Here is an 8,860-nt window from a genome sequence, read left to right on the forward strand (position 1 = left end):
AAAAAAAAAAGAAATAAAAAGACTTGTTGCATTGGACTGACAAAAAGACAAACGAATATATCTTGGAATAAGGTTCAGTGAGGGTGCTCTTTTGAGGCAAATAAAACATGCTCAGATACTTTGAGTATGCTGTTAGAGGAGTCAGTCCTTGGGAAGGATATCATGATTAGAAAGGTAGAAGTTCAGAGTAAGACAGGAAGACCTTCACTGAGATGGACTGGCATGATTTCGGTAGCAGTGGGCTCAAGTATATCAGAGATGGTGATGATGGCATAAGATAGGGCAGGGCAAAGATCCATTGAGCATAGTGTCCCAATGAGTTGCAGTTGACTTGATGGCATATAACAATAAACAATAGCATGATAAGGCAAGCATACATTGCTAAAGACTAGATTTGGGCAGGCTTTTGCGGTTTAGGTCAGTTTGTATTGTTTTAAAGGTTCAAATACTTGTGTTTAATATTGGGTGGATAAGGAAAACCTTAATAGCAAAGTGCTTATTACTACCGTTCCTATTCAAATCTATAAAATATTCTCCTCATTGTTGTCATGACTAATTTCTGACTCAGCTTATCTGGGCTTCTGAGGCTGTAAATCATATGAAAGGAAACTACCCATTTTTCTCTCATCAAGTCTTGTTGGATTTCAACTAACAGAGAAATATATGTAGTCTTTTGGTTATCAGTACAACCCACTATGGACTATTCCACCAAAAGTCATTTATATAAACATTGTTTATTGTTATGTGCTGTTAAGTTGACTATGACTCACGTTATTGTTTTGGGCATTGAGTTGAATATGCCCTATAATGACATTATGGACAAAAGATCTCAACCCTGGCCTATCCTGTGCCATCCTCACAGTTCCTGACATGCAAGAGCCCATTGGTCCACCTGGTCCAGAGCTTTCCTCTCCTTCACTGACCTTCCACCTTTCAGAGCATCATGTCCCTCTCTAAGGAATAGGAATAGCCCCCTGCTAGCTACATGCCTGAAGTATGTGAGGCAAAGCCTTATTATCTTTGCCTCCAAAGAGCACTCTGATTGCACCTTCTCCAGGACATATTTGTTTTTTCTTTTGACAGTGCATGCGATGTTTAGCACTCTTCTCCAGTACCACAGCTCAAAGGCATCTTCTTATTCTCTCATCCTTATTCTTTGTTCAGCTCTCAGATGCCTAGCAAGTAATAGAAAAGACTATGGCTCAGTCAGGTGCACTCTAGTCCTCAAACTGACATCCTTATTATGAGGTCCATAACTAAAGATTTTCCCCAATACAATGCATCTCCTTAATTTCCTGACCACTGGTACCAAGCATGTTAATTGTGGATCCAAGGAAGATGAAGTTGTTGACAGTTTCAATCTTTCTCCATCTATCATGATGTTGTCTATTGGTCCAGTGGTAAGAATCTTTGTCTTTTTGACATTGAAATGTCAACCATATTGAAGGTTGCATTCCTTGATCCTATGTAACAAGTGCTTCAAGTCCTTATCACTTTTAGCAAGCAAGAATGAAATAATGCAATGAGGGTTGTAGAGTGGATTATATTTGGGGCTAGGGGGTGGGGTTTGGGGAGGTGCGGGGGGGGATTGTGTACCAATGAGGGAGTTTTTCTTTTGCTTTTCAAGGAGAGGAGCAAAGGGGGGGGGGAGGGGTTTGTGCGGGGAGAAGGGTGCAACAATGAATGAATGGAATCCCAAAATCTCTGTAGATGTTCATTGAAACGAAAAATAAACAACCTAAATTAAAAAAAAAAGAATGAAATAATGGTAATGAACGAGGAAGTAGACGCTGCATTGAAGGGATTGGCAAAAAATAAGTCCCCAGAAATTGATGGGATACCAATTAACTTATTTCAATTAACAGATGCAGCCTTGGATGTGCTCTTTAATCTATGCCAGGAAACTTGGAGAATAGCTGTCTGACCACAGGATTGGAAGAGGTCCATATATGTTTCCATTCCCAAGATCCAACTCAGTGTGGAAACTACTGAACAATATCATTAATATCACATGTAAGCAAAATACTGCTGAAGATAATTAAAAAATGGGTAGTACTATGACTCATAGAGACTCTAGGAACAGCAAATCTGAACTCTGTCCTATTTTGTGTCATTCTCACCATCTATGACATACTCGAACCTCATTTCTACAGTCATCTCATTAGTCCATCTCGGATCTTCTTCTCTTACTCTGACCTTCCACCTTTACAAGCATGATGCCTTTCTCTGAAGTCTGGCCCTTCCTAACATGCTCAAAATATCTAAAAACAAGTTTCACCACCTTTACTTCCAAGAAACCCTCTGGCTGTACATTCTCCAAGACGTACTTGCTTCTTCTTTTGACAGTCTATGGAACAATCAGCACTCTCCCCCAACACCACAACCCATAGGTATCAATTCTTCTTCTGTCATCCTTGGTCATTATCCAACTTCCAAATTCACAACAAGTAATTGATAATATCACAGTTTGGATCAGTTGTGTCATCATCAAGCAAGCTTTAAACTGCCATCATTGTTCATCAGCATTTTCTAGAGTTCCCTGACAGTGGATTTTCCCTATGTAGGATATTCTGGTTTCCCAATAAAAATATGTTTTAATTTCTTGATTGCTGGTATCAAGAATGTTGATTGTGGATGCTTGTAAAATGAATTTATTGACAACTTCATTTTTATTTTCCATCTGCCTTTCTATCTTGATGTTGTATATTGGTCCAGTGAGGGGGAAGTTTTTTCTTTTTTTTTTTTTCTGTGTTAAGAACTCTGTGTGTGTGTGTGTGTGTGTGTGTGTGTGTGTACTTTTAAAAAATTTTATTCTGATTTATTTACAAAGTTTGAACACATTGTTTTTCACAAAGATCCTTCCCATTTCCTTCGAATCCCCTACCCACTGAATTGTGCAACCCTATGATTAACACCCGAACCACCCTATCCTCATCCCTCTATTTCCACCCTCCCCATCACCTTGAATCCTTGTACTCATTCTAAAATAATAGTTTTGTGCAGTATTTGTCCTTATGGTCTTGAGTTAGTTCACTAAACATAATGCTCTCCATTCTCTCCCAAGTTAGGTAGTAATTCTGTTTTCTTGATGTTGAGATGTAGTCCATATTGAAGGCTGTGGTCTTTGAACTTCTGCAACAAGCATTTCAAGTTTTCATTTTTCAGCAAGCAAGGATCTATTAATGAATCTTTCTCTGATCATCAGGCCAGATTCTTCTTGATAAAGTCCACCTTCTCAAAAAATGTTTTCAACATATAGATTATTCAGACTGAATAGATACTGAGAAAGGATATATCCCTGATGTTTATCTTTCTTGATTTTAAACGTTTCAGCATTCCCTTGCTCTGTTGAGACAACAGTCTCCTTAGGTATAGATTTCACAGGAACTTAATTAAGTGTTTTGAGATTTCCATTGTTGTCAATGTTAGCCATAATTTGTTGTGATCTACACAGTCAAATGCTTTTGCAATAAAACACAGATAGATATCACTTTTAACAACAGAGGAAGGAACATAGCTAGATATATCACTGCCTTCAGATTGAAAGACATTAAAAAATGAGGAGGAATAACTGTGAGCATCCAGTAATAATTGGAACATGGAATGTATAAAGTATGAAATTAGGAAAATTGAAAGTTATAAAAAATTAAATGGAATGTGTAAATATTAACCTTCTAAACATTAGTGAGCTAAGGTGTATTGTCATTGGCCATTATGAATCAGACAATCATATGTCTATGAACTTTGATAAATGTCAATGGTTGTAGAGGGGCTTCAGGATGTTCATTCATAGAGTTGCTATGAGTCATGCTCGATTTGAAGGAAATCAACAGCAACAACAACAACATGTTCTACTGTGATGGGAATGAGAATTTGAGTAAGAATGGCATTATATTAGTAGTAAAAAAGACCATTTCAAAATCCATCCTAAAGTACAAACATGTTAGAATAGCATATACTACCCATAGACATTGGGAGCTCTGGTGGCCTAGTGACAAGAAGCTGTGCTGCAATCCCGAAGGCTCGAGGCCACCAGCTTCTCCATGGGAAAAAGATGGGCAATCTCCTCCTATGTGACTGACTGACTGCCTCTGAAAACCCACCAGAGGGTCAGCTATGGGTTGATTCTGACTCTACAGTACACAACAAAACCAACAACATCCATAGGCTTTCATAGAAAAACCTATAATTACAACTATTATTTAAGTATATACACCAAATACTAAAGCCAAAGACAAGGAATCAATCAAAGATTGCCACCAACTTCTGCAATCTGAAGAACAAATAAATTTTATGAATAGTTGTTGTTCTGTACCATAGAGTCAGAACTGACCCATAGTTGGCCCTGTGGTAAGGTTTTCAGAGGCAGTTAATCCCTTGGGAAGAGATTTCCCATCCTTCTCCAACAGAGCAACTGGTGGCCTTGAACCAAGTGCCTTCGAGATTGCAGTGAAGATTCTTGCCACTAGGCCACCAGAGCTCTGTTATAAGCATAGTCATGTAAATTAACTAGTTTCATATAACAACAAAAGTATTTTCAAGATCCCCATAATCCTTTTTTTTTAAATTGTTGTGGTTTTCTTTCTTATTTTTGGAGACTTAGGTGGAAAAAAAATGAGTTAATCATACTCAATTCATTAAAAAAGTGTCAGTGTGCAATATCCTCTCTTGGTTTATATTTACTTTTTTTTTTCATCTCAGATTCCTGCCCATCAACGTTTCTCAGTTCAGTAAGTTATCTGCCCAGTTCTATGTTTCCAAATACATATAATTTCTTGCATGTTTCACAGTATTTGGGACTGATCATAAAGCAACCACACTTTGTCTATTTAAAGAAAATGAGGTACTTAAGGATATTTCTTTTAAATAAAATACAGATACTGAAGGATAGAAGCAGTGGTGACCTGGGAAATAACCATTTTTATAGAGAAAACAGCTGCTCTGTAGATTTACAAAACTGGATACATTCTTAATATTGCAGAATCAGGAACTAAAAGTTATAAAATTCGTAACTGACTGAAAGACCTTTAAGACAATTAAAGGTAAAGTATCTGGAAGCAAGTATTTAACAGCAGTAGCTCCATAACACATAAGAAGGATTATGTAATTGGTCAAAGGCAAGTGTTTTTCAACATATTTAGAGGGTGGTCTCAGGTTGATTGGATAGGATGAGTTTTATGGTAAATTATTCTTCCACAATCATGTCTGTTTATGGAGATCAATTTAGTCAAAGATTTAGATAATAATGGGCCCTCAGATTCTAGGGCACAAACTACCATATCTTGCATTTATCTGTTTGCTTATAATGAAAAGACCATTGGGAAGAAACTACATGTACTTTGTCTACTATATCTCAGAAAAAAAGAACATTGTTCTTGGAATATACAACTAGGTCAGCCATCAATGTTAAATGAACTGCCTTCAAAGGAAGCTCCCAAAACCCAACACAGATTCCAGACCCATGCCAAGATTTTAAAATGGAATTAAGACTACTTTTAGCCCTAGTGGTATCTCACATTAAATGTTCCTTCCCCCCTTCTCAGGCCTGCTCAGAAGTTAACTACAGTCTTCCAGAGGTCTAACCGTTCCTCCCTGGATTTTTATTTATTGTAAGCATCACATAACATTGTTGGTTTAATGATCAGCAAGCACTGCGGAAGTAACAAGAAATTCAAATTATATCTCAACTTATGCCAGTACTCAACATAGATTTAAGGATCTCTTTATAGATCATAACCTTTCACAAACTAAAACTTTAGAATTTAAGTTCTAATGCAATTGTATGTCATTAACACCTTGTTTATACATTGACTTGGTTAAGAAAAGCAATGTTATAACATTTCCTGTTTTCAAAACAATGATGGGATCCACATAAGTCTTTATACATGTCCCTATATGAAGTTGTGTAGGAGGCCCTCTGGAAAATATCCATGAGAGGAATCTCAGGTATAGGTCATACAAAGTTTTAATTTTACCACATGTGGTTGAGAGAGCCCTGCTGAACTAGTCTTAAGGAGTTGCACTCTCCAGTCAAAGACCCTCAGTTTAAATCCACTGGCTTTTCCAGGGGAGAAAGATGGACAATCTCTTTCTGGGTAATTCATTGCCTTTGAAAACCCACAGGAGGATCAGCTGTGAGCTTATTCTGATTCAAAGGCACATAATAACAACACATGTGTGGTTGACCTACTGTCCAACCTGATTTATACTCTTACATAATTTATACTCCTTCTCTCCACCACTGCATCAGTACTTAGTCTCATTCAACTTCCCACATTTTGCAAAAGTCATGGGTAAAAAAGACACATCATTGTTGACTTAATTTGCATATTGTTATTTACAAGGGAAACAGAACAACTTCTAGAGTTATTAGCTATTCTGTTTTATTTTTATGGAAATTGTTTATACTTTTTTTGCATTTTTTTCCAAATTGTGTTTCCTATATGTTAAAACTCAATTTTCTGTATTCATCATTGCAAGAACATGGTAACAGCTCAAATATCCAAAGATAACAAAATGGGTTGAGATGACCCTGGAGGACATTATGCTGAGTGAACTATCTCAGTCACAATAGAAAAAATACTGCATAGTGCCACTGTTGTAAAACAGGATTGACATTAGGGATGGGGGAAGATTGAGAAAGATGGGATAAATAATGTATACTGCATTGAAATAGATTAGGGAGAAAACTGTTTAAAAGGGATGTGTGATTAGGTATTACTGTGATGACAGGAGTTCAGAACAAAGGCTGCATAGTGGAGTGGACCTGGGGGGAGGGATTGTAAAACAATGGGGAAACTTTTCTTTTACTTTTCAAAGAGAAGAGTGTACTGGGGGGTGTGGTGGGCAAGGAGAAAAGTGCAACAATGGATGAATGGAAATCCAAAGTCTTTGTAAATTTTCACTAAAATTAATTTAAAAGGATTTAAAAATGCATTGAGAAATTACGGTACACTCTTACAATGCAATACTATGCAGCATTCAGGAGCAATGATTTTTTAAAAAATATTATGTATCTTGGGAGAGGCTGGAGAGCTGAGTGAACTACTTTGTTTCATAAAAACAAATACTGCATAAGACCATTATTGTAAAAATAGAAGAATAACTGGTAAAACATTGTATGGGAAATGAAGGAAGGGAGGGCTGAGGACGGGTAAATGCGAAACCTTGAGGTTGCACAGTTTGGTGGCTGGGGGTAGGGGAAGGAAATGGGAAGGGTCAAGGGGAAAAGACAGGGTAATGATGGGCAAGGTCCAATGGTGATTGATCTTATAAAATGCAATACATGAAATGATGGTATGAGAAACAATGTGAGTAAAGTATAGTGTACAACACAATGTATATGAGCTTTGTAATTAAACCAATCAAAAAAATAAATCAAAGGGGAGGGGAAGCAAAGTGTGTCTAAAAAAAACCACAAAAAACACCTCAATATCTTGAATTTTTTGTATTATCTAGCCAGCTCTTCATTTGTTTTACACATTGGGAATATTTTCTCTAAGTTTGCCCATCATTTCTTAATTATATCTCAGTTTTTCTTTATTAAATATTCTTATATAATAAAATAATTTCTTTCTCCCTCCATCCCTCTCCCCTGTCACAATCCCCTCTCTGTGTCTCATTCTTAAATGATTTGTTCTCCTAGATTCTTATACACTATCATTTTGCTATCCTCAATGTAGTAAATATATTCTGGGAACATTTTTGTTTAATTTCTGATTTAGCTTTTTGCTTTGTTACTGCATCTGTCATTTTTATTAATAATATGAGAGAGAGGTCCATTTTATCTATTTGTATCTATTTCCCAGCGAAATCTACTAAACAATCCCATTTATTCCTAATTTAATTTTCTCATGTATCGGATTTGTGTATGTGTGTGTTTTTGCAGTTTTCCACCACGCTCTGTTGTAAATTTTTCTGTTTCTGATAAATTCCACTTTGATTTCATTTTTAGTGTGATTTTGCACTATAGTGTATGTCTTACAATATGTATCCACTTTTTCTTCCTCTTTAAATAAAATACCATTAATAGAGTAATAATTATTTTCCTGTACAATCACATAGGGGCATCAGCTACATTGCTAAGTAACATGTGTGCTCATGGATAGGAGTTAAATTCCAGATCCTACTTGGTATCCAAGCTACTGAGAAATGCAGAGTGATTTAAAAACCAAGACTTCATCTTATTTTTTTTAGAACAAAAAATTGGGCCCATCCTCCACACTAGAGCAGCGAGAGGGCAAGCTATGGATTCTACCTGACTGTACCTGGTATCATCCAGCCTCAACTGAATTATTCCAAAGGGTAGCTTGTGGTTATGTTATTTGCTTGATTAAAGCAGTCATTCTTGCATTCCAGATTCAGCCTCCCTCTTACACTGTTAATAATTAAACAAGTATAAGCTCTGTTCAGATTATCCAGGAAACACCATACTTTGTAGCATTAAAAACAAATTTTAGCCTTGTTTACCAAGATTTATATATGAAACCACTCAGGAAACATCTTGCTTATCAGGCAATGCAGTGGAATTAAGTTAAAATTTATCAACAAATACTGTTAGAAGAAATTTCTTGTTCTTTCCCACAGTTCAGATGATCATTTTGCACAACTTTATAAAGTGCTTTATAATAAAGTACACACATTGCAAAAAGGTTTATTAGCAAAAAGAGAAATAGAGGAAATATTTGTAATTCAAACTGCCTAGATTTACATTCAGGACTACCATTTACTTACTGGAAAAAGGTGTGCCAACCATTTAACCTTGATCTCCTCGATACAAAACAGAAGCACTGATATTACCTAGAGTTGCTATGAAACTGTTGTTTTTAAGTGTCATGGAGACGTCATGTCAGATGCACAG

Source organism: Elephantulus edwardii, unplaced genomic scaffold, assembly GCF_000299155.1.
Source record: "Elephantulus edwardii isolate Elephantulus edwardi_28Jun2011 unplaced genomic scaffold, EleEdw1.0 scaffold00373, whole genome shotgun sequence".
Classification (NCBI taxonomy): domain Eukaryota; kingdom Metazoa; phylum Chordata; class Mammalia; order Macroscelidea; family Macroscelididae; genus Elephantulus; species Elephantulus edwardii.